Source organism: Temnothorax longispinosus, chromosome 11 (genome assembly GCF_030848805.1).
Source record: "Temnothorax longispinosus isolate EJ_2023e chromosome 11, Tlon_JGU_v1, whole genome shotgun sequence".
In the NCBI taxonomy this organism is placed as follows: domain Eukaryota; kingdom Metazoa; phylum Arthropoda; class Insecta; order Hymenoptera; family Formicidae; genus Temnothorax; species Temnothorax longispinosus.
Window position 1 is genome coordinate 431,368 of NC_092368.1, and position 26,949 is coordinate 458,316.

At 41.6% G+C, this 26,949-nt stretch overlaps 1 protein-coding gene and 1 long non-coding RNA gene across 2 annotated transcripts in view; one reads left to right on the forward strand and one right to left on the reverse strand.

Moving 5' to 3' along the window:
• Positions 1-416: 416 nt before the first annotated feature.
• On the reverse strand, positions 417-13,192 carry LOC139821770 (uncharacterized). The gene is made up of 3 exons (XR_011734327.1): positions 12,962-13,192; positions 1,715-2,141; positions 417-745 (listed from the first exon to the last, which is right to left on the reverse strand). It is a non-coding gene; the product is annotated as an uncharacterized lncRNA (long non-coding RNA).
• The window catches only part of LOC139821768 (uncharacterized), a 106,728-nt gene continuing 91,078 nt past the window's right edge, over positions 11,300-26,949 (forward strand). The window contains exon 1 of the mRNA XM_071793076.1: positions 11,300-11,911. The gene's annotated coding sequence lies outside the window, so the exon portion shown is untranslated. The remainder of the gene's footprint in view (positions 11,912-26,949) is intronic.

Here is a 26,949-nt window from a genome sequence, read left to right on the forward strand (position 1 = left end):
GAATATAGTAGAAAGCATTTTTTGTAAGACCTGCATCAGATATTATTTTTGCGGAGAAAATATTTCCAAAGTTAATTTCCCACCCATTATTTCCAAATTTAATTTTCCATTTTGTCGAATTTACAAATGTCTTTGTTTTTCAATATTAATTGACATGGAAATAAATTGTGTTGATTCTATTCTATTAATTAATAGGATTAATTGTATTAAAATAGTAATCAATAGCATTAATTTTATTCTATGACTTATTTATAATCATGATTTGTAATTATTAATTAATTATATATGCAAACAAGATTCATGGTTCCACCATTCATGGAATACGTTTCCACCATCTATATGAAACGAGTTAAAAACAAGAGAACTTCTCTTATAATTGTTAAAAATATTTCATGTCTTTAATTTTTTTTGTCGTAAGTTATTAATTTTACAATAAGTTATTAATTTCGCAAATAACATCCCCAGTTCTACTTATTCTATTAATTTTTATATATTATTTAATTAATTTTACATTAATGCATATTTTGCGTTAAACGTTTGCGTTAACGTGAAATTAATTAATGTAAAAATTAACAGAACAAGTAGAACTGTGGCTGCTATTTGATCACGTTTCCTCCACGATCAGGGTTTTAGTAGTATAAGATTACCATGTATACCTCCAGCTTAATATATACGTACTGGTGGCCATTCTGTCATTTACTTGGCCACGTCCTGCCGGCTTTATCTACTGCCAAAGCACCCATTCCTGTAATTAGATATTTAAGGGCACGTTACAACGCGATCGATTTCACGAGTATCATCAGTGCCATCAATTCAACAGAATTCCTATCGTGAACTGAATATTGCTGTAGAGTCTGCTATCCATTAATTTTGAACCTGATAGCACTTTAAAATATATATTTTAAAACACAACGTATACCTACTTAAAAAACAAACAATATATTATTTATAAATATAACGAAATATGAAAACATTTCAATTTTTTACTCTGATTTATCATGCATTCTTTTAAGTCATTAGAATTTTAGATATTCTTATATTTTGAGATTAAGAACAATTAAGATATTCGTTTTTTAAATCTTTACTAACGGCATTAGAATCAATCAATTAACTTTTATCTAAAGTACTTTTTGTATCTCTTACGATATATGTTTACACTGAGAAAAAAATATTTATTTACATTGCTGCCAATAGCTTATTTACTTAATATAACATACATATTTATTTAGAATTAGATATTTTTACTTAATTTAAATAAAAATATTTAATTCTAAATAAATATGTGTATTATATTAAATAAATAAGGTATTGGCAGCAATCTAAATAAATATTTTTTTGGATCTAAATATTTTTTTCCCAGTGATAGAAACGTAAAAGCCGCATCCTCTTAATATGCATAAAAATATTTAAAAAATCGATGTCTCTTATTTATATCGACATTATCTACAACATACATTATCTACTACATATCCAAATCTCATTAAAATCGAGGTGGACACTTGTTTACGTTTTCTTTTCCGTGATAATTAAAGGAATAAAGATGTATTATTCCGTTTTAATTTTGAAAAATAAGAGATAGACGATGCATGGAGTATCTCGTTTTCATTATACTTTGAGGATCATGCCTATGTACGATCAGTTAAGGGGTCAAAATGTCCTTCACTCCCTGATCTTCGCATAGACACCGGGATAAGCCCTCGCTGCGTGTGCTGACCTTTCATTGTTGAGGTGGGCCAGCTTCGTTACGGTCTCCAGCTGACACGGTCGTTTTCGTAATTAGAATTTCCATTTCCATCCGCTCCACTCACCGTGTTTTTACTTCTGTTTACACTTTCATGTCCGTAGAAGCGTTTATTCCACAGTGCGCGCGATACGCGTATCCATTTTCCTCCTCCTTTTCCCTCCCCTGCACACTCGGTATACGCTTCAACCCACATCTACGAAGAAAACCCGTGAACATTAACGCGTTCTCGTAAGCTCGCTTTCGGCCGCCAGCCTTGGTAACGACTCTTAATCCACGAGAACGTTAATCTGTTTCTTATGCATCCATGCTTGCGCTCGCTCTCGTAAATTCCGTCACCGTGCCGCATCCGTATCTCAGCCCGTGATATTCCAAGCTGTGTCAGACGACACCTGCATGCCTGCAAAAGGTGTTTTACGTGTAAAGTTTGAAGGTTTATTCCGAAAATTTTCGCCGAATTTAAGACAATTCCAGATTTTCAATTTCTGTCTCGAAAATATAGTAGAATGGAAGTTTTTAAGGGAGAATTGCGCGTTTTTGTTAGTCTTTCAAAATAAAACTTCTCTGAAAATCATTTTACAATATGTTTTTAATTTGCGATTTACTTTTAATTTTTTGTTTACGAATTTTTAATATTTTTTTCTTATCATTGATATTCATATAACGTCCGCCAAACAGCGCGATCGTACTTCTTCCATTTTATGTCGAAAAGTTCCAGCGAACGTCGCGGTAACTTCACTTATGACTTAGTTTCCACTTGGTTCGCCACGCAGATAATTTTTATACTTTTTATGATACTATTATATTCATTACATCATTTTTGTCAAAGTTTAAGCAGTTCTCTTTACAATAGCTCCATTTGATTTTAATGACTTAATATTTATTACAGATTTTTTGAAAACGCTTGGACACGTATAGTTTATTGAAACATGAAAAGATTAAAGAGATGTCATTTGCGCGTAAATTTGGCGCGAGGCACGAATAACGTACTTCTTGATAATCGCACGTTAATTATCGCGCGAGGCAAATTCAATCGACGTTGATGATATCCCGGTGCGTTTGCCCCGCGTGCCGATGCATTATTTCCCTGTTTATTCACTTAATCCGGCGTCGTTCATCCCTGAGCTTCCTATTAAGGACTGACCGACGACCATTCCGACGGCGGACTGATCTTCAATTTAGATCTCGGTCTACCGTCAACCCCCGTTGTACCTCGGCGTGATGCTATAGGGATGCGAGATTAGGTGACGTCTTATGTACTGTACAGCACCAGGATTATAGGCTATAAATGCGCGGATGTACCAACGTTGCTAGATGATACGTGTGTACGTCGCCGTGTGGCTTTGTCGTGTCCGCCGGCTGTCACGGCCATTCCCGTAATGGAACGTTTGCTCCAGATTGAGTTTGCCCTCCGGGTCCCTCGCAATCGGAATGTAAAAGAGTAACTCTGCTTTCGCCCTCAATACATTTCAATTTCTCGTCCCGATTTTTCACAAAGAAATAATTGGGGCTGTGTTTCGAGAGATACTAGAAGGTTTTATTTTTATAAATCTAACGAAGATTTTGATTTTTCCAAGATTGATGTATATAGGTCGAAATATTGAACTAGAAATATTGTATTTGTAAAGTCTCCGTCTATTTTCTTTTCTACAAGTGTAATACTAATATGTTTCGTGTAACGATATCGTAGTATAGTAACTGCTGCCGAATTTTTAAAGTGGAAAAAGATATGAAGGATTCAGTTTTACTGCAGCTTGTACAGCCTCGAATCGTGACTTCCCTTCGACGATTATCGTTACGGCCCCCCTCCCTCCCGAATGCGGATTGCGATTCCGTTATATGATCGAAACATTCGACTTTCGGTATTTTAAAATGGAAATCCGATAGCGCGCACGGCAGCCGAATCAAATTACGGCCATATCGCACTTGATTCGCACCGTGCAGATATTATATATGCATATTTATGGACATTTACTAGATGCGATTCGCAATCGATGGAACGGCTGGCGATTTCTTCAATCGGCGTCGATATCATTTCAAATTACTAGTTGTGTAATTAGCGAATTTGTAGTCAATTTGCGGTTTTAGTTAGTCACCAAATAGCGATAATCGATGCAATTTCCACGTTAAATTATAATATAAATAATATGCAACACTCTGTGTTCTGTGTTTGTGTTAATTGGCCAAATCGCTCACACTTTGATATCATTCGTCCTCGGAATCAAATGCACGCTTGACAGCACGTTTGATAGCAACGTTTCCGTTTATCTTCTTTTTTAAATTGGCTCTTAGATATCTATGGTATTTAAATGATGTGTCGTTTGATGTGACGCATATCTTGTTGCATCTTCATGTGATTCCGTCACACCTGGATAACTCGCAGACAGGACATCGCGAATCATATGTTAGATGTAATATACACATGCAAATGCAATCACACATAGACGGACGTCTATATAGCAACTGATCGTTAATCGCATCTCTCTTAATTCGTAATCAGTTCCTGAAATTAAACGACGTCTATCTTTCCGATTTTGCCCATTCATTTTCTGAATCTGCATACCCAGGAAAACGGGATCTCGAGAGCAAAGAAAAGTAAGATAAAAGATAGAGCCGAGAGATAATCGTGATAGCAGCGTGAAAAGAGAAGATAATGTCGAAATTGTGTGCGCCGACATTTATCTTATTCTTAAACATTTTTTCTTTATCCCTGTCACTGATCTTTTTTGTACCTTTTCTCTTGTTAAGATATAAAGAATTACAAATCGAAGTAGCATGACTTGTGTTTAACGGGCCAAGGTCCAACCTCCATAAATTCATTTTGCCGTCGTGTTCTCGCTACGAATTTATTTTGTTACAACGCATTTGTCCCCTCACGCCAATCGATCGGAGGATGTGATCCGGATGCCGAATTCTTGAAGGTTTACTTTGGTCAATCTCCGCCCCCGTCTTCGTTCGGGGCGAACACACGATGATCGGGGGCAACGTCGGTCGGCGTCGCCCATCGACGACGGCGACGGCGACAACGACAGCGTCGAGCAGACTTTTTGTCACGGAGAAAGGGGGAAGTCGCGGGAAGTAGGATCGACCTTCGGGTTATCGGGAATCCCAGTGCGGTGAATCTCGGGAAATTAGTGTCGACGAGTTCTCCGCGCGATTTGTTGCTTTTCCCGCCGGGAATGGCGAGAAAAAGAATTTTTGCGTCAACAGTGTTTACCCGCCGCTCAGGTTAAATTCAATTTAACACTTAAACGGTCGCGGGCAGGGATTTATGCTCGCAAAAAGCGGCTGAAAACTTATTTCTCGGCAAAAGTAAAATTGAAGTCAAGGATAACATTAGCTATAGTCGATAGAAGTTCAAGTTCTGATATTCTTTTCACTTTTTCGAGGATTATCTCAAGCACGTGTTTAGATTACGTCGCGGAATTAGCGGGACCGAAACAACTGTATCCCTATTAACGATGATAATAATTATGCCAATGGCTTCACAACCTCATCGCTACAACTGATGTCGGCACGAGAACGCACTTGAAAATTATGCTGTGTAGTTCGCACGTGTTCGCGGTGTATTAAATAAACTTTCGCGATGTCAGGTAATCGAGAATCGTCGGTTCAAAAGGGATCTAATTGAATGGACGTTGTGGCTCGTGAAATGAATATTCCCCCAGTTATTAGATAATATGAGCCGATTAGCTAATTGTGCTTGGATACTCTTTGTCAGAGGATGCGTACCTGGTAACTCTTTGTTACAGAATGCTCTCTGTAATTATTGACAATATTTAGCGGTTAATATACGGCTCTTTGTTACGTACGATCACAAAAGTGGATCGTTTTCCCGCAACGACCAATCGATGTAATGTTTTTTTTTTACATATACTTCATAAAATATCTTTAACGCACTTAGGTATAAAATATCGACATTCTTTTATTGTACATACCTTTATAATGTCGGAAAAGCCACAACTCGATTAAAAGTTTATGTTGAAAATATCTCGCTAGCTTAATGCCACAGGAAGGTAATTACATTCTGTCAAAACCGTGTATAACCGCGCCGAATAACGTTATGGAGACAACTAATTTCTATCTAGATACATTTGAACAAGAATTCATTCGTACAGTGTATGCAATTTGGATCTAGGATGACGAAGAGTGAACCCGGTATAAATTCGCCTTAAGCGATACCTAGCTGAGCGTGAATTCGTGCGCGATTCACGGCGCTTAACGAAGTTTGTAAAACAAGTGTCGCGTTCGTGCGCGCCTAATTGCTACTTCATTCTAGCGTGGAGCGGAACTTAAGGACTACCGGAAGTTCGCCCGTGTAATGTTGTATCCGTTGTTACGTTCTTATACGCTAACTTGCACGGGACACTGATACTTGGCCGATGAGCTACCAGCCGAATTCGAGACGACTTCAACCATCGCGTTCCACGTAATTGTGCAATTATGTACATAATGTATATAATAACGAAATGTACTCGACGCTGCCGCTTTAAACTTTTAACGCCGGGTTTGCCGATTAAAGTGAGCGAATTGAACGAGCGAGCAGTATCCTATCTGGGTCTGTTTAAAATTTCAATTGAAACTCGTCTGGGCCATTTAGCAGAAAAGTCAGGAAAGTGTATAAATAAAAATGAAAGAGGCACCCAAGAAAAGTCACCGCGCGAGAGATCTCGGCGACCGACGTCGCTTAATTTAACGACGATGAATCCGTTGTCCCACGCGGCGGCCGTTTTATACAAGGTGGCCAGTTTATACACTGTAGACTGGAAATAGCTCCCTCGTAAGAGCGATATGATCTTGCTGAGGTCGCTCGCTACTGTAAGTTAAAATAGCCTTATAGAATAACTTGAAATATTTTCTCCTAAAAAAGTAGGATGATTTATATTAATAAATTCGCAGACTTATTTATGCGATACTTTAAAGAAAAATATTAATTTATTTTTATCAAGTATGATAAATTTTGATAGCATAAAGTGTGTGAAGGAAAAGAATATTTAATTTAATTCTTTAGGTTTTACCGTAAAATAAATTGTATCGGGAATTTTTTAGCCGCGTCGCTTTTAGTACGCCGTGATCATAATTTGTCGGAATGCCTTTCCTTCCTTGAGATAAGCCTGTGTTTCTGACGCGCTTTTTATAAAAGCGATACATAGATGAGTCCTGTTCGCGCAAAATCCATCGCACTTAGGATAATCTTCAACATCGTTTTCATACATTGTGTTAGTCATATATTTATTCGCCGGCAACATATAAACAGGCGGTCTTTGTTGGGCGAGGGCGAAGGAACTCTCAAGCGCCGGGATCAAGGAACTCGACCCTTCTCGCCGGGATAAAGAATCCTCCCATTCTCCTCTACCCTGTTTCGCGTTTACGCGTCTTCCTGGAAACGTAGCCGTTTCTTCTGCCGGATTAGTGTACGCGCGGACCGGGCGCATTTAGCGAAATTAATGCTCTCGAAAGCGCTCTTTAGAAATTGATAGCATGATTCATAAATTTTTACCAACCGTGTCCTTAGAATTTAATTATTTCGAACGAATTTATTAGACGGCGTTAAATCTTTATATAAAGAATGACATTTGGTATAATGCGCTCACATGTTTTGTTAAGTTTTGTTTACACGCTATTGCACCCTCGTGGTAGAATGTTGGGGAATTTTCCGGCAAACTACGTGCCGAAAAAAGGAGCAAATTTCGCGTTAAAACGAATGGCCGTATATTTTTTTCTACGAAAATTGTTCGCCGTGTTTCGCGTAAATCGGGAAGTAGCTTGCGGACTTTTCCGTGGCGCGGAGGTCCTCTCGGCGAATAAAGCCAACGCGATTATAAAGGAAAAGTCCTGGGGATATACTCGCGGTTTACGGAACCGGAACGAAAGTCGACTTTATATACCGCTTTTGCCGCCACCCCCGTGCATACAGGGTGGACACAATTCTGTTTGAGAACTTGCATCAAACCCCCGTTGTGTACATTTTTAATTCAATATTCTACGCCTCCGCCATCTCCGATGTCAAAGGGACGCGATAATCCAATTGTGTGTCCGTTTTTAAAAAGAGATTGTAGAGGCGTTGTTAATAATTTTTTTAAGCCGTACACTTGGTTTCTTATTAGTTGTTGCTTATTAATTCTTGTATTTTTTCCAAATCGTTGATTACATACTTATTCATCTCATATGTTCTTCTCGACTTTATTATTATCTCTCAGATCCTTCGATACACACTTTTTTTGTAGCATTTGCCAAAGGAGGAAAAATAAACATTCTTATTTCTACTTTTCTTTATCTTTTCGCTTTGGTGATATTCGTTCGTTTCATAAAGACTCTCTCTGTCTCTTTTTTGCTCAAATTTGTGCGCGTGTAAATATTTGCGTAAAAAAAGAACACTGGACATATTTTGCATCTATAAATACATTTTTCAGCAAATGATAACGAACTTTTATATTTTCGGTGAGGTTTCTTCGTTTCCGGAAAATTCCCTCGGTGGTTCAAAAGGACATGCAAAGCTTATAGCTACTGCGCGCTCGAAGGGGTTAATATTAAGAGCGCATTTGTACGTGTCGCTTCCTCTTCTTTTTCCTTGTCTGTTTTTCTCTCTGTTGGTAACTCGATTTTTTTTCAATAACAATGCCGCGAGTTTTTTAAGAGAGCGCGTTATCGATACGCATAATTGTGCATAATTATTAAAAGACCGAGTAATTGATAAAAACGCGATGAGATATTTTTGTCCCAAAAAGATTGAGAAAATAGTACAGGTGTATTGTGTAGAAACTACATAACTCACCGTTATATGAAACATTCTTTTCGGATAATATACAAGTTGCCGTCATCACGTTCTAGTCTTCTACATTTTGAAGACCGAAATAAACTTGCGCTCTCTGTATAATGTATTTGATATATATGCAGCGCATACTAAATCTGATGTGTCTGCAATAAAGAAACGCTCGTTTTACGATCAAAGAATTTTAAACGGACATTTATCGACAAGTTCATAAACTTTCACAAGTGCTAGGAGCGTAAAAATAACCTTTTATAAAATGGCAAACATAGTTACGCAAACTAACTTTTAATTCGCTGAACAATAATCACCGGTTGGAAAATTGCTTAAAAATAAATTGGAAACAAGGCGCGTTCGCTTAATGGTCCGTTGGCGAGTTGAAAAAAAATAATTGTTCAGCCTGGTCAACCTAAAAAACAGAGACTGTGAATTTTATTAAACCGCGTTGTACACTGTAATCTATAAATCGAGCGTGTTTTTCGCGTCGGTTTTCGCGCAAACGTTTTTAATTTTCCAAATTTGAATGGATTTCACGCGTATCTATTACCGTGCACATTCGAGATTCGTGAGCGTTTACGTGTTTTTCTTGTTTTTTTTTTTTTAAAGTAAAAACGAGATGTCGGAGGAAAGAATCTAGGAGTTCTTTTCACTTTTCTAAATAAGGTACATTTCACATTGGCAACACTCTTTTCTCCACTCCCACGGCCCGACTGAACTTATCGTGGACTTTTCTTTCTCGCCTTTAGCAAAAAGTGAAATCGTCTAATGAGAGAGAGGACTCGTCGCGGAAAAATGTTTTAATCCTTTAATTGTTGTCGAGGCCTGGGAGGATCTTATTAGAGCCGCGCCTCTCTCACAATCGCGAACAGTCTTTAAAGAACAATCCTTATCAATACGCCATTATGCACGACGGTACTCGTAATGACCGTCTTCTTTCGGTATCGTTAAGAAACTGTGCAATTCATCTTTTCTTGCGTTTCGAGTCCTACTAATTGACGACAAAGACGAGCTCCTTAGCTCCCGGCGTATCGTTACGGCGGAAGGGATAAATATGAAAATAGTGCGCCTGCAATTGAAGCACGTTCTGGGTTCGTTATTACCGGGCTTCTATTTAACTTTCCAGTTGCCTGCTTTGTCCTTCGGGAGCCAGATTCCCTCCGCTAAGAACGATCCGAATATTCAGTGACGTATATACATGCATAAGACGGAAATGCGTTGCTTGTGCTGCAATCGCTTTGTCCTGCAATCGCTTTTTTGGGCGGAATTTTCCTGTGAGAAATTGGAGGAGATTCGTGCACTTTTAATTTCATGTTAAAAATAAGTTTTTGTAACTCGGATAAAACAGATTTCTATCTGCATAGAAATAGCTTATTTGGCTTAAACGGAATATATTCCTTCTTGCTTATTTTATCACATCAATCTCACGTGTCAAAAAAAAAAAAGAGTATATGATTAATACGACAGACGGCGAATTTGAACTATCTTTTACGTGTACGGGTATATACGTTTTAATAATTTGGCCAGTTACAACATCGGCTATAAATTATACCCTTAACTAATTTCTTACGCGGCTGCGTTGCGGTTGCGGTGGTAATTTTGACGCTTATCATTATGTGCGGGACGTTGTATCGCGAGTGCAGCGTGTTAAAGTGGGTTTCGCGAAGTAGTTTGGACCGTAAACTCTAGATGTTCCAACGGATATCCACACCGGATAAATTACAGGTTAAATTCGAAATAATCGAATCGGATCCTTGCCGAGACAAGGTAGAAAGTAGTGTCCGATGTCACGGTGTCTTCCAGATAGCGTCATGTTCAAGTTCAAAATCTAATCGTGGATGTAAGACGTCTTAAAGATGTCTTTAAGACTTTTATGTCCCGATTTTGTTTATGCGTGCTATCTGGGTTCGCTGATCTGAAATAGCGATCGCAGCGTTTCGACAATTCTTTCATTTCTTATAATTGCCTAAATGTCTCATTGCCAGCATCGCAAATAACGTCAATAAAATTGTTTTTATTACTAATCTATCCAGTGGATGGAACTTTAGTGCGTCAAATCGATAGCTCTTTTCTGAGAGCTTTTCACTTTGGGCAGAGGAGAGAGCGGGGAGGACTTTTCTCGCTCATTGTGCTTTATTGCTATTACAAAAAACAATAAAAACGTCGAAATCGCGATGCTATTAACGAACATAATGGCACCGTCACCCGAACCCCTAAATCAACTCGACCTTCCTCTCGCCACGTGGCAGAAGACAAACGCCGGGGCATCCTTCTCTCACACGAGCGGGAAGAAATTCCACTCCTGGCGCGTACTTAAGAATTAGCCACACCCCTTAACACTCTCCCAACTTTCCCCGCTTGACGCGGAGTGACGACTTGTCACCCCCGCCATCGATTCCTTCTTGATTTTCGTCACGCGCGCGCGGGTCTCACACGTCCCGCATCCGTGCCCTCATCTCTCCGTTCGTTTCTCTGTATACGCGTAAAGTAAGGGCGGGAGGAGAGAGAGAGAGGCGAGAGAGGAGAGGGAGAGACACGCGTCGCGCGCGTATAGCGCGCGCTGCACGCCGCGCCGGCGATATGCGAGCCGCGCTACTCGGCAAGACAAACGTTTTTATTACGAAAAATCAGGAGGCGAGACGAAATCTAGGGCCGCGCGCGTGCGCCCCGCCGGCCTTCGCCCCTCGGGGGAGGGGGAGTCGCGGGAAATACCCTCGTTGCAGATAGGGTTGGGAAGAGGAAGGGCGCCTCGGGGGCTCCCCGTCCACCCCCGCCAAGTTCTCGAACCCTATGTATCCACCATACGATCCAGCCAGCCAATCCCTACTCTCTCTTTCTCTCTCTCTCTCCCTTACACCTCGCCGCTAGCGCCGCTCGTGGCGAGAATCCTCCCGCTCGGTCCTCTCCGTCACTCTTCGTGTCTCCCTGACCCCTTCCCATCTGGCCCGCGTGAGGGGGTGGTTGGGGTGTTGTCGGAAGGGTGGAGGTGTCAGGCGCCAGTCGCTGCGCGAACGCTGAGCTTGGGATTTCTGTCGTCCTCGCGCGATTTGTTTTTTCGGTCCCTCCTTCTCTTCGGCCCTCGTTATAGTTTCCGTCACTCTTATTCTCTTTCTTTTTCGCGTACCGTCGATCGGGATCGAGAGATCCTACGGATGCACGTGACCTCGTTCATCTTTTTCTCCGTGACCTCGAGAGAGGTGCACCTAGACGTACAAGGGGGTGATTGTTCTCGCGTGTGCTCCACAAAAACTTGGAGTGATCGAAAGCCGGCAGTGCGTGGAAGGATGTAGATCTTGTGTCTCCTGTCTGGTGCGAGGAATCCCCAGGGATACTGTAAGATGCTGCGTCCTCTTTGAGGATATCCGCGGTCATGGCGAACGGCGTCTCGTGACGGTTCGTGAGAGGTAAGTGGACCGATCCCGATCGAAAGGAAATATCCTGCGGGTAACACGATGAGGAGATCCTCGCGTCCCGTGAAATCGTTGCTCCAATCGTTGGAGAAGGATGCCGCGATCGACTCCCAAGATTGGGAGTACCTCCAATTAAAGATGTAAATTTACTTGCATCATTGCGTGAAGATTGAAAAAGTAGCGCGAACCTATTTAACGGGCTGCTTATTTGATTTGGGAATTCGAGGAGAGAGGCGGTGTAAACTTAATTGAGAGTTTGGCCAGGAAGTTAAAGAGTGCCGCGAACTCGGTTAAGAAATTTAAAAAAGAAATGCGAATTTAATAACGAGTTTGAGCCAGAAATTATAAAAGGTGGGCGCGAGTCTCGCAGGGGCTTCGCGGACGGGGAGAGGCATGAATTTAATCGTGTATTTTGAATGTATGAATTTAATTGCGAATCGGAAGAATGGCGTAGATTGCCGTAGATTTAATTGTAGCTTTAGCCAGGGGAAAAAAAAAGAGTGGCGTAAATTAAAATGCTTCGCGGGTGAATTTAAAGAGTGCCATAAATTTAATTGCGATAGGACCGTTAAAACCGTACGGACCCGCTGAGGGAAGGGAAGTGGCAACGCAATAATTCAGTTAGAATTTGCTGTATCCACTTAGACATGCTCGACTTCGTCTTTCTCTCTCTCTCTCTCTCTCTCTCTCTCTCTCTCTCTCACTCACTCTCATGTAAAATGGCGTGAGTACCATTATGCGGCGACTCTGTGGTCTCTGTTACATCCGTAATGAATCGAGTAGGCCAAATTTGTAGTTAGTCCGTTTTGTCGAAACTAATGGTAATGACACGGAGGGTGATGGCAGTTCGCGTCCTCGTGAACGGGAATTGCTCCCGTGTAATCGTCCACGCGGAATCCTTTATCCCATTAGTCGCCGAGATCGGCAACAGCGTTAATCTCGTCAGCGCGCGTTCCGTCTGCACCGTCTCGCAATTAAATCGCCAGAATTTGTTTAATCGCGACAGTCGGTCTCTCTATTTTAATCGATAGCGTCGCCCATTACCTACTCGACTCGTGACAGCGCGGCGCCGTTGTCAGAATTCGCCTCTCGTAATCAGTTTGCAGGCAGCTCGTCGCTTCTTGCTTGTCACGTCGCAACATAATCACTGCCGCGCCTCGCAACTGCCTCGACACACCGCAATTTCTGTTGTATCACGCTTATTAATCGGCATAAGCACCACGCTCGGCTTTTTCATCGCGCGCCTCGCGTTTCCTCGCGCGCGAAATTACGAGTCGACCCGGGGTCGCCCCGCGCCGTTTACCCTCGTCTCGCCGAATTCATCATCCCGCGGCCGCGCAAAAGTCACGCGATACCATTCCGCATCCAGGTCATCGCGTGCCCTTCTCCCCTCTTGCCCTCTTCGCTCGGTGCTCGGAGCTCCTTCAGCTTTGGACGGGAGCTCCCCTGTTGGCAACGAGAAGAAGAGCAGTCGATTAAACGAAATTAATGGCTTCGGCCGCGATGCCGATCCGAGGTAATTAGAAGCGAAGGAGCGGGAAGAGGATGAAGGGAGAGAGAGGATGCGTTCCGGTCTGGTGCTCACTTTTTTCGTCTCTGTGGCCAAGTGTCCTTTTTTTCTTTCTTCATCGTCGAATGTTCTACCAGTAATGGCATCTCCGTGAAAAGTCGAATATGTGCAAGGCGGGATACCGTGGAAACCGTGATATCTCGGGATTCGTGAAATTTAGGAGCGCGATGCTGGAACTGCAGAAGATAAAAGCTATAGGTGGGGAGTTATGGATAGGTTTTACTGCTCAGATTCGCGCGCGCGGGCACGCGCGGGCTCGCGTAACTCGCGATTTGTAGAAACTGCGATTTGTAGAAGGGCGGTAGCTGCGGATGTTAGATTCTCCCCGCGCGAGTTACGATTCGCGGAATCTAATGTACGTGCAGCAGCAAGCAAGATACGCGGGGGCAAGCAAAGTCTGTAAAGGTTTTGCGGAACGTAGGATTCGTGGGAAGGAATCTGCGGAACCTGCTGCGCTGTTTGCGCGCCGATTATTCGCGGAACTTTAAATTTTCGCGAAAGCCTAGGATATCTAGGCTTTGTGAATTCAAGGAAGCTGTGTGGAATATGGACGATCGAGATTCCCTAGAATTTAAGAGGATTGAAATCGGAGGATCTTTCGCAGTTAGTATACGTGTGATACGGATGTGGGCCGAAGCGTGAAACGCTGCTGTGATATATAACGGAACTTAATCCACCTTTGTCATTCATATGCAGATGACACTATCGGCGAGTAATCCATCGCGGAAACTTCTGCGATTCATAGTCACGTGGAAAACTTTCCACTTTCGCGTGAAACGTGACGCATGTCGTGGAATCTCGCTCGATAGCCTTTGAAAAGTGTCTAACGGCTCCCGGCGAACTTCTCTGTGTAACACCGGACGTAATTTTTTAAAAATAATTTTATATAAATCGTCAACACAGAGCTCGTAGCGCGACAATCGTCGAAACTAATACCGTAAACTTAAATTCTGTTTTTATATAATACCAGTATTTTCAATGCATCAATTTTTTAATGCCAGCGGTTACATTTTGCAATCGTAATGTTCGAATTTTTGACAATAAATATTGAAATGAATATCGAAATTTAGTATCGGCTGTGTAATATGTCGAGAAACAATTCGGTGAATCAATATTCACGAAATACAAAATTCGTAAATGAATAGAGAGATAAATGGAATATTATTTTATTACAGCATGTGACGTGCGGTTGATAAAAATATCCGCATTTTTCTCCGCGGCTTCGTTTCTCATTATGTTTTCGCGTAATGGAATTGTCCCCTTTTGTTTCGGTGTATTTAACATTAGCACGTTCAATCCGACGTGTTACTTATGTAATTGTTTTGGCGCAGGGGCGAAAACCGAGGGCTTGTAACCCTTAGTAAACCCGAGGCAGACCGACTGCGAGCGGGGTTATCGACCAAGTGGTGGTCTGGTTTTTCGGGCCGGCGACTCGGCCGTGGGGTGTCGACTTTTTCCACTTGAATTTCCGGCGGATTTTGACACGCGCAGCTGGCTGGGTAAACAGGATTTATCGATTTCTTAGTACATTTCAACCCTCCCGGCAAAAAGCCGTCGCGGATATAACTGTTTCTCCTTTTTTTTCTCTCTCGCTCGAACTTGTTAGGTAAAAAATAAAAAAAATATATGTATATGTGGGGCCGGTGGTAGAAGGTACGAAAAATAAAAAGAGGGACGTTCGATTTTAGGAAGAAAATCGAGAAATAACCGTAGAAATAACTATTGCGCACACACGAGGTACACGAGTAACAAATTGGAAATACAATAACGGGACAGTATTGAAATCCTTTCTGATCCAGCCGAGATTAAACCGTAGAGAAAATGTATTCGCGAACACAGTAATTAATACTGACGGCGTGGCAATAATTAGCATAAACAGTAACCATTAATTCTACAACAATAACTAATCAATTGTTCGTTGGACTAGGTTAGTATTAAATTTCGCTGATGCTTGCTCGAAGAGATAGTTAATACTAATAGGTACCGCGTTATATTACAACGCGTTATAGGGGGCGAGTTAACATACTTGGTCTATCGGCTCTTTGCCTTTCAACTCGTTCGAAACTTTTCGAACTTTCTCAGTTTCGAAATCCTAAACGGAGATAAGGAAACTTGTACAACTTTCGGAACAACTATTCCCTTTTAAGGTTGGATACGCGCGCGCGCGCGGAGTCCGCGGAAAGACGTTTCGGAAAGATCGAAACGCTGGCAGATGGAAATCCATTTGTCGAGCCGGCGCGACACACAAACATCGTCGCGATATTTTCCGGGACACCCCATGTAGAAACCGCGAAAAATGCGGCGCGACGTAAATATCCGTTGTTACGCCGCGCTTCTTTCACATGTAAATTCTGCAGGACGCATATAAATTGCATTGTTACACGCATTGCCAAGATTTTGCCTTCATACGGTCGGGATCCTCGTCGATGATACGGCAACCCTCAAAGTCGCGACCGTATTCCATTTTCACGCAAATTTTTCGCCGCGAATAAACTTTCGTGTATTATGACACATATATATAATCGCCGCTGATTTCGTCATTATGCATAAAAGCCATTTTTATCCCATGGTCGATGGTAAACCTGTAATTAACGTTGAATTCTCTAACTTTTTTTTTAAATTTAGTATCAAAATCCCCCAGAACGAGAAGATATCTCAATGAATGGCATATTCCTTGTTTCTGTCGCACGTAATACAATAATAATTCCGGAGTGATGATTTCTCTGATGTTGAAATAGGTCGAAAGCAGGTCGAAAGAGGTCGGGAATTGGCCGGAAAGTCCGAGGCAGGTGACGGAAATGCGGTCCGCTTCCTGTATCGAACAATCGAAACGCGGCGCAACATGCGTGACGAGCCGTTCAAAAGGCACACGCAATTTGACGCATTGTGGAACATATGCTAAGGCCCGATACCCCGCCACGGACAATATATCTCTTTTCGTCCGTCACGTGTTTGCATTACATTGACTATCAATTCTTAGGAATATGTACCGGATGTACCGCCAGCTTGTATAACGATATAGGAAGGGAATAATAATGATACACGCACCGGCGCGGAAACACGTAGTTGAGAAAATTATATACAGGATAATCCTCGAACAACACGATTAATTAGTTGAAAACCATGTTATTCGAGGTTTAGGATTCATACCATTTTGGAGATTACATTCCGTGCTATTGTAAGCCGTGCAATTCAAGACTCCAGATCCATATAAAATTGGGTATTTGGTTCCAAGGGATTATTTAAAAATAAAAAAAGTTTTAAAAAGTAAAGTTGTCGCATTTTTTATCGTGCTACTCGAAACTCCGTGCAAGTCAAGCACCGTATAAATTCGAGGATCATCTGTATATCGTGGTTAACGAGTTTCAGAGAGGATCCGATAATTATAGTTGCTATAATTTGGTCATAGATATATTGCATTTTTTGCGACATTCGTGCAAAAAACTTTTCCTCCTCAACACTTACCTTCTCAATTGTTTTCGTACCATTGCGACGAGCCGGAACGTTACGCGCGCATAAAGGCGGCTTTTAATTATTAGTCACGAACTTCCAGTACAATGCCGCCATTTTTAACGAAGCAGCATTCATTACTGCGCGGCCTGCGCTATCAATTACAGTTCGTCAGTATTAATTGGCGGCTGCGTTGAGAAGTATGGGCAGTGAAAGAAAAGTTTCTTCTTGCCGACATGATTAATTTGCTGGATGTTGAAATCATTTTGAAGATAAACGTGACAAAAAGCGAAAAGAAAAAAAAAGAACGAATCGCTTGTCATTGTTTGCCATCGTGTGTTTAATTTGCATATTTTTAAATTACGACTCGTGGATTAAAGAGACAGGTGCACGCGAAGTTACGGGGCGATACTCGGGCGTAATAAACCGCGTAAAGGAAAGACATATTTTTAGCGCAGCGTTTATCGCGCGTACGTTTCGCGCCGGTTACAACCGCTATTGTTACGGTTGCTAAACGCACGTTTCCTGTAATGGCGGATGTCGCAACAATGCGATTCCTCTCGGAAGGTCGCCGCCGAGCGTTCCGCTATTTCATGTCGATAGGATCTCGTTTATCTCCCCTCGAGGCCACGCTGGTAGCTGTCTCAAAGGATTAGGATACGAGGGGTTGCTCCTTCGTCCTCGGCTACAAATATTTTGGCGGAAGATAATGTCTCGCGATTGCGGCTACGATATTCAATTTAGGAGATGTCCGCGACGTTACTCTTCGCGGTGTCCACCTAAAAGAGATCTCGCGTGCGCGACTTTAGGAAAGGGGGAAAGAGGAACGAATGCACGCGGTATACAAAGTCGTGTTTAATATGCGCCGTATAATAATTTTTAGGACGTTACAATCGACATGCGTCATGTAATAGCAATTTTATACTAAGTTTTATTTTTATCATTATTATCATTATTATCATTAAATAATTTAATGATAATTAACGTTAAAATTAAAATAGCGTTCAATTGTGTATCATAATAAACCAAAATTATAAGTGCAACACTACAATCGAGATGTCATGTAATAGTAATCTTATATTTTATTTTATTTTTGCATAATAATTTCATGGTAATTGAACATTATAATTAAAATGTCATACAGTTTGCATTATAATAACAATATCGCAAATGCACGTAATCTACGTTAAACTATAATGTAAACTACACGGAAAAAAATGATGTATCAACAGCATCGGTGCTATTGAGATAAAATTTATTGATGCAACATGAATATTAATGAACGAAAAACATTAGATAATTGTTTTAATAATTTAAATATTTGGTCCAATAATATCCAATTGAATTAACTATACATATGCTTGTGGCAGCTCGTGCGACGTCGACGTTTAATTGAAGCAACTTAATTTTTTTTCTGTGTAAATGTACTTTTATGTTTATATCATACAACTGTAATAACACATAATAGTCTAATTGTCACAGACCGAATTAAAAACGATCTGCGCCTTGAGTCTCGTGACTCAGGTTGATGGATAATGCATTCTGCGATCTTATCACCATTACAGGTTGCCATTATCGATGCATTTTGGCGCATCAACTTCGCAGTCGGATTGTCACGGTGCGCCCGGGCACATAAATCAAGTGATATATTTTCCTCTCAGTGGGACGATAACGGGGCGGCTATAAATGTGGACTTAAACTCCCTTACGAGAATCCAAAAGATAAACTGGCAGGGTGCCCCCTTGCTCACTCGTGCCCACTCCTCGCTCCCCCCTTCCTCCCCGTTATTTCTTTCCTCGCAGCGAGACTCGCGATACTCGATACGTCCATCGCTTTCTTCCGTCTCGGTTCAGTACACTTCGTGAAATCCTAGAACGGTGGTAATGACGAATATCGGGTTACCCCTTTCCTTAAAGCATTTTGATCGATCCGGAACGGAAATCCCGGATTCTCTCGGGGAAAAAAAGGAAGAGAGCTCGAGAAGGAATCGGGGCGAAAGCGGTAAAGTAAGAGTCTGACTACAAGTTGGGTATAAAACCGAAACCTAAGTTCCTCATTTCCATACTTTGAGTGCAGCGAATAGCAACTTTTTTAAAGTTTTACTATCTTGAGAGAGAGAGAGAGAGAGAGAGGGGCGAGGGGAGAAAGGAGAGAAAGAGAGAGAAATTTAGTATTATATCTATTCCTTATTTTTTTTTAAATAATACCTGTGATATTTTTACTAATATCTATTAAGCCGAAAAGGGTGGTTAATGATTTTTTAGTAATAATTTTTGCTAATAACTATTTAATCGTCGCGTGTAAAGTAACTGTCAAAATATGACTTTTGTATGCAAATTGACGTTATTTTAATTATCTTATCTTTCGCATAAAACTTGAAAAGTCTCTTTATCCCGACATTTTAACATATAATTGTATTTTAAAACTAGTGCTTATGAAATTATGGAAGTAAGTAACGTAATAATAATACGGGAAGTAAATGCTCTAAAAACTTTGATGCTACGATTTTATAGCTGCGCTTGAATCGCCGTTGCGGCGGAATATTCAGCCAGAAAATTGAGATTTTTTTCCGGCCAAGTATGTCTTTGGCGTCTTTGCTGTCGGTCCACCGAGATTCGCCATTATGTCTCCTGCGCGCGCGCGCATACTCATCCGCCCGTTTGGTCGCTCGCGCGATTTTCACTTACTCGCAAAGTAACAATGTTTACAAGGGAGGCTTTGAGAGCAAACTTCTTTCGTGTCTTCCATCAAAGAGAGCATAAAGCGATCCGGCGACCCGCGCGCGACATAATATTTGCTGCCCTTTTGTCCAATGGAAATCGCTTCCGCCCTTTGCCTCCATCCAAAAGAGAAGGGCATTAAATATTCCTCGGTACACGCGCGCGCGTTTCCTTTTTGTCCGTCATTTATGGCATTCATCTTCCGTCGGTAGGAATATTTAGTTATTGCACCGAATCGTGATCTTAGCACATAAATTTCTTTGTACTGACGCGAATTGTTGAAACAAGTGGCGAGTAATTGAACAATGCGTGTAACAATGAATTGAAAGCTGTGCTTGGAAAATATTTCGAAGCGGACGCCAACTGGACTTTTGAGGTAGAAAAAAGTTTACTAAATAATTGTGTACATACAAAAAGATAAACAGAATTTCTGGAAAAACCGATGCATTTTATTGCGGCGGTACAGCCGGTAACTGGCTAACTTCATTCGGTACTCGGAATTGCGAGGGAAAATAGTATTTTTGTTCACTGCAGCACGGCAGCACATCGAATTAATCACGACACGCAAATTTTGAATCGACGCTTATTTGATTTTTCGTTGCGAAAACTGTCGCAGCCGCGCGAGTTGAATTTCTCGTTTTCGCGACTCCAATTTTCCGACGTTGAGCGATTCCAATCGAGATGGAAGTCCGCACGAATTTAGCCTATTGTCTACTTTTCTGTGAACTTAAGCGAATACATAATGCTCCCCGACTGAAAGAACGATTTGCCCTTGCCGGTGCGATGCAAGCTCTTTTCGTGCCAAAGTGCGAAGCTTTTTCGTGGGCTTTCGACATCTCGACTCGATAAATGTATGTGTACACACGGTTGCTTGTACAATTATATAGTGTTCGTTAAGAGGGGTTGAAAGACGGCATGGAGATAGTAAATTGACGATGAAATAATTTCTCGAAGGGAGAGAATTATTTTCACCGACGAAATCCCCCGCGACGTCCTTTACGGGTTTACGACTACGTAATCCAATAATCCGTCCAATATTACGAGTGCTTCGAGTATCTTCCCTCAGGAGACACAAAATAGCCGTTATCAGGCATGCAATTACGAGCGCGAATCTCGGGATAGTTCGCACAATGATCGGTTCTACGCGTGTCCACTTTCGACTGTATAATAGGGCTTACGATAATTTCGTAGTATCAATATTTTGTTTCCAATCGAGATAAAAGTCCTCGTGAGTTTAGCTCATTGTCTACTTTCCTGCGAGATGAAATAACGATTTAGCTCTTGGACGATTTTTCGATATCGTTTGTAATAATTAGCACAAGTTAAAGCGAACAATCGATATCACTAAATGTCGGATGAAGGATGTCGATACTCTGTAAAAGTTCAAGTATTTTCGATATAGGTATGCGAATCTGGGTGGGGACGTGCAATCGAATGCTCGTCGAGGAATAATCGAAAGATAAAAGTCGTCTCGTAAAACCGACCGGTTCCAATTCGACGGTCCTTTTTCACGGCCGGCGACACTTTACGACGACGAAACTTTAAATACTTTCCAGTCCTGAGATCCTTCAGGAAAGATCCTTCATAAGGCGCTTCGAGATAGGAGGAGGGAAGGAGCGGATTATCGATGTTAATTAAGAATACAGGTGTCCCTGGCACCGTGCACTCGGTCTTAAAAATAAATTGACGCTTCGGCTAGATTATTCTTGGAAAGCGCAGTGTTTAAATTGCAAAGATGAGCTTTAATCATTAATTAAGTTGTCGGGCGAAGTCGATGTTCATGATTTTGTCATGCACCGAACGTAAAAATAAACTTAAATTATTTTATTATCGAGATCAGCAAAATATATTTTACGTCTTGAAACATGGATAAATATATCGGAGATTTTTACGTTAACTTTCTCTTTTCTCCGAAAACAGTCGAATTTTAATTCTGTTATCCTAAAGAGAAAGATATTTTATGTTCTCGATTAGAAACTCGAACATATGTCATTCCGAGTTTTGATTTTGAGATTCAGATTATGTCGATTGACCATTGATGTGAGCTGCCTTCGATAGTAAATTATTCCGAGCACGTGACTACGTAAATAATTCCGTACGACCGAGTTCGAGGCGTATCGATCGGCTGCGGCTACGGGGAAATGGAAATTCGCGAAAAATGTATGTTCCTGGTAAAATCAGCGATACGTTGCGCGGGTTCCATATTTTTCTCTGACGTCGCTTATTGCGTGCATTAATAACGTCCTGGCAATCGTGTGTCGGAAGGATATCAATCTCGTCGAAGTGGTTTGGCGAGAAAACCCTTTTTGAGGTTGCCGATTTTTGAGTCTTTGAATCCTCGAAATTCCGAGACTTTCGAATTCGCCGTAATTCTGCGTTCTCGGCTCTTTTTGATAATGACATTAAATATTGGTAAGTCGTTTTCCCGAAAAGAAAATCGACCCGCGAAAGTAATCGACGAAATTTTCTTGCGAACTCCTTAAGCCTTCCCTACGATCGGAACGGATAGTCCACTTTACTTAACACCGCCGGAATGAAAGTAACCGCTGCTTTACTCCGTGAGGAAGGATCTCGTTTGAGGTGGAAAGATGGCGGCGGGGATTACCTTGCGCAGCGATAAGGGGAAGTAACAAAAAGCGCGTCGCGAGAGAGACATGGGAGAAAATGAAGCTTGGAGAGTAATATATCGAGCGTGATTTCGTGATAAAGAGCATATAACTGTAAATATACTCTCATCGAAATGGATATCACAGAAAATATATAATATTGTTTATTTCTTTTAAAATAAATATTGTAATTTAGTGAAAATTTTTTTATAATCGCAAGTTGCGACAGGACAATTCTGCAAAAGTATTTTCTTATATTTGTATGTCGATTATATCATGTTTATATTTCTTTTTTTTTCGAAAAATGCAAGAAATGGGCATGGACCTTTCAAGAAAGCACTTAATTGCCCGACACTTTCGCCCCGAGCGAAACATTGTCATCGGAATTCGCGAGTCGTTCGTGCTTTCAAGTTCGAGAAAAATCTCTCAAGGGGGCGGTTGCGGTGGCGGTCGCCCTGTGGCTGAAAAATCATTTGCATATGCACACTTCGTGCGAATTCCCCGCCCTTAAAATATTCCGTCCCCGTATCTCCGCTCCAAGTATTTCTTTGAGCAACGCCTCGTGGCCTCTCCAACGAATTACCGACGGCGGTATGAAAATCACCGCACTCGATGCTCCTCTAAATTGCAAAACAGCCCCGCATAAGTACCGGGACGCTATAGAAGGAGGTATAATGCACGTGCAACCAGTTCGTATATCTTGCGCCTTACCATTTTTTTCCGGCCCGCCGGATATATGCGCTCCCGTATGGGAGCGAATATATCCGCGCGCGCGTTCGTCGCAGTTTTAGCAGTAATTTGCACGTGCGCCTAGATAATTAGTCGCGAAATAATTCGCACCGCAGCAGCGAGAGAGCGGACGGCGTAAGAGCAAAAGCGGCGCGCAAACACCGACTTTCGTTTCTGACTTTCCGCCCCCCCCCCCCCCGGTTGAAAAGAGTCAAGAGTCTGGAAACCGACAAAGGGAGAACGAGAAAGAAGGATGAAAATCGAACGACCGATATTTAGCGTGTTAAGTATCCCCTGCAGGAACACCAAGCGGGATTCCTCTGTATCGCGGGATTATGGGATTATAACGTCTCGGGGGGGCGCGTTATCTCCATTTCCGTACGCGCGATATATTCCGCGCGCGCGGAAATTCGCCGATAAAACGACGCATCCGTAATGAGAGGGAAAGGGAAAGAGAGCGCGGGACGCGCGTACGCGTATATTTGCACATTTTAATATTTACCCGACGGACGTGATTAAAATCGCGCGTTCCGCTTAATGCCGCGCGGCGCGGTGATTAATATTCGATTTATTCCGACGTATTTCAATCGCCGGCAATCCCCCGCAAACTATACCATCGGTACGTAGCGGATACGACGGCGACAATAACGTTGCGCGAGCTGGCGGAAAGTTGTCCCAGGCGCGAAGCGAAAAAGATTTCTCTTTTCGCTTCGCGATGTAATCAAGGGTGCATTACGCGGAAATTGCAAAAAAACGCGGCTTTCAGGTAGACAAGTGTTACTAATATTAAATGTTTCCGCATAAATACGAGCTCCGCGGAAAGTCTCGCGGAAGAATTCTTTTTTTCTGAAAAATAAACTCTGCAGCGAGAGAAAAGTAATTTCTATTCGTGGCGAATAATGCAGCGCAATTTAGTTCCTATTATTATTATTACGGATTTATAAAGATATACTGCAAAATTGTCAGATTAACCCGCTTTTAAATATCGATCGATTTTTGCGGTAAGAAGATAATAGCTATTCATACAGTGGCGCTCCGTTAATCCCCAAATTATATACCGGGTGGCAATTATATACGATATTTTACAGCACTGAATCGTGCTACGTAAAGTGATGAAAGGGGAGAAAGAACATGATCTTTGCTGGCCTTTGTGCATGGAGCTTCCATTCATACCTTGGTAGTCCTGTGTTAACGTCCGGCGTGTCCTTATTGACTGGGAACCGGCCAATAATTCGTGAGGTTCGGCGACCCGTGTAAGATAGGTTGCCGGCGGTATAGGCGACGCTATTGCCTACGTACTGAGTGTTCCGAGACTATAAGGCCCGATAATAGCGCGATTGGCGCCGCTGTGAAGTTCCCGGCGAAGATTAATACCAGCCCCTAAAGTACATATATCTCGTGGCTTTTGAATATTAGTCGGTTCGACGGACTAGTTTGACCTACTGATGTTGTCCCTTCTCTCCCCCCTCTTCTCCGTTATATTCGGAAACATAAAAAAATGGTCCTAAGCTGCTCTCGCTCGAAACTACCGAGAAATCCAGAGAGATTTCAAAATTTTACAATTCAAGACGCGCAAATCCGAGATATCTGAAATATTCAAAGCAGCCCGGTTCTAAATTTGACATCCTAGAATTGCAAAGAGGCGAATACTTCCGAAGTACTAAAATTTGTATAGGAAAAAAGAAAAAAAAAACGTCGAGGTCTCAGGACTTTGGAAACTAAGGAGCACGAAATTATACGAATAATAGGTGGGATTTAGGTTGACAGGTTGTTGATGCTCTCTGGCAGCACAGCGCTCGGGGTGCGGAAGCGCACCCCGATGATTTCCAGAGAAGATACTCCGTCGAAGTTGCTGTAAATCCTGTATATCCTGTAATAGTTCGGGGCGGAATGTACGCGCGCGAATCGTGATCGAGCGCATTGAGACGTTTCCGTGCACATCGCGATTGAGGACTCCATTTAACAGACGTGAAACAGATACTCCGCCAAATTTGCCGATAGCGTACAAACGCCCCACGATAAACAGAGCGTGCCACTTCCGGGCACACATCGGTTCATAGAAACTCCGCGCTAGAAGCCCTATTAGCCGCGAATGGCGATGCTCTCCCGTTAAACTTCGACTTCGGAGTTAAAGCTATTTTAAAAGTTTGTACTTAAAAGCTTTAAACGATTTACCGTGAATGACTTTTAGACATGTTAGATATTAATGCGTCAAATGCAAGATTCACGAATTGTTTTTATTTTGCAACAAAGGTTCTTGACAATCTTGACGTTCTACTTTTGACGAATTCTGAAGAAGATGCCAGATTTGTGGAAAAAAAAGGAAAACTTTAATCTAGCATATTTCTATCTGACTAAAAGATTCCCAGAAGGTAGTGCTCCCTCATTTTTGTTTTTATCGTTTCGAATGTTAAGGATAATCGGTAAGGAAAGCGAGTTGCAGCAGTCGGTTCTCAGCGCGGATTCTCCGAAGGTTGATGACCCAGAGAGATGTAAAACAAATTATCTCACGCGAGGCATCTTGAGAACGGTGGTTTTCAGGATAATCGATTAAACGGATGTAGATAGGAAAATTTAGAGCTATTTCGGTCTGTTTTCTGCACTAAAGAAATTGGCGTGTAGAGTGCTAGTGTCTCTCGCTTATTCGTTGAATCTATGAAGATTATAATTGTGCATGCATAAGGGTATCATAGGATGTCTTTTCGGAAATTATAACATTGTTGAAAGAGAGAGAGAGAAAGAGAGAGAGAGCGCATCAGCAACGTTTACATTATAAGCGAATCTGAAATTAAATTGTCAACTTGTACTCTTCGAAATCTTTGGACTCTCGGGTATGTACGTTTCTTATGTCCCGGTATTGTTGGATTCTGAAGCATCCTGTACATGTCGCGGAATCTTGGCAAATACGATCGAGCGAACATTCAGGAACATCGGAGACGTTTCCGTGCGCATTGCATTCTGGGATTCTATTTAGCAGAGATTTACCGAAATCGCGGATAACTGAGTAACGGTCTGAAACAGTCCTATTGTTTCGGTAGAGCCGTGCTTGCAGCAGCAACCAGCGATTGTTCTGTACGATTTCCTTGGTTTCTGCTAATCGAGATTACGTGTAGCCAATAAGTATAAAACAGTTTCGGCAGACTGTGCGCGCATACAATTCGCGCACGATCGGAGCGCGAAAAAAATGCATCAGTTAACATTGAGATTATTTAATTATTTCTCACAATCAGTTAGACGCGTAGATCAATTTCATTTTATTGTAACAGTTGGGAGGCTAACGCACGATCTTTCAGAATTAATCTAGATTAAAGGAAATGTGCGTGAGATTTCCCTACACCGCGAGCGATATTTTTCTTTGGCGAATTATGAGTCCCAGTGTATGTCGATGCTAACCCAACCTGTTTCGGCTCGATTCGCCTCGTTTAATCCCTAGGGTTCACGCCGCGTTTCATCGTGCAAAATGCATTTCAACAATTTATTCGCTCCGATTGACCGAATCCCAGCTGTATCATCGGATATACCTGGACACATCGTCGCTCGATCCGAACTTAGTTTAATAATAACTATAACTGGTTTAACCAACCAATTTGAGGTCAACCAAATCATGGCTCGTGCAGATACTTGAGCCCTTCGCATTTCTGAGCGCGTTACATGCATTTGCGCTTTATTTAAATTAGCAAATCAATTTACTATCGCCTGCCATATCTTTTTTTATTTATAATACGCATAGTCTTTACAGAGAAAATATTCCATATAAATTAGATAAACAAAACATTCTCTGTGCGTAATAATTTTTGATATTTTAAATCTATAAACATTTAAAAAATGTATAACGTGTATGTACAAAGTGATAAAACTGGAATATTTGAATATTAGAATAGTACTGGAATATATTCGAATAATTAAAATAGAATTTTGTATAAAAATATAAAATATACATAACAGTTTTAATAATAC